The following is a 679-nucleotide window of genomic DNA, read 5'->3' as shown; positions in this document are numbered from 1 at the left end:
AGTGGGAAAGCTCAGGGGAACTGCCAATTCTGGCCCACAAGGAAGGTGGCAGCCCCGGGACTCTCACAGGAGAGGCTTATGCTGTTAAGCCATTTCCATCCCAGTTCTGCTCGGAAAAGGCAGGCAGACTTTGGGATGGCTTTATAACCTGAACTCCTATTCAGGCCCCCTTCACCCCGGTATAATAGCACTATGCTGCTAGCAGTCTGCAAAGAGCCCCTACCCAATAAACACCGCCCTTGTTCATCCGCAGCCCCCACTCCTGTCCTCATCACCCTGTAGAGCGGAACAGGGCTAACCACGCAGCGACTAGGGAAGTGATCCCAAACCAGGCACTTGGCTGCACGGAAGAGCTCAATCCCTACCCTACCCCAAGAGATGGTCCAGGATGCCCCCAGCTCAGCCCAAGTGACACCAGCAGAGCTCAGCCTTCCCTGCCCTCCAGCCCGGAGGACGGGGGGAAGGACATGCCTTTGCCCTATTACACATGCCTATAGTGCTTACCCTGGTCCTCCCGCTGGCTCCCAGCAGCAGATTCTGCTGACTGTGTCGCCAGGCGCAGGTTTTGTTTGGCGATGGACATGCCTTTCCTACATGTGGAGTTTAGCAACGCACCCTCCTCTCTGCTGGAGCAAAGGCAGACTCTTAAGGGCCCCACATTAGCAAACCGAGTTACCCC

This window comes from Alligator sinensis, unplaced genomic scaffold, assembly GCF_000455745.1.
Source record: "Alligator sinensis unplaced genomic scaffold, ASM45574v1 scaffold301_2, whole genome shotgun sequence".
NCBI lineage: Eukaryota > Metazoa > Chordata > Crocodylia > Alligatoridae > Alligator > Alligator sinensis.
Note: the sequence above shows the minus strand (reverse complement) of the source record.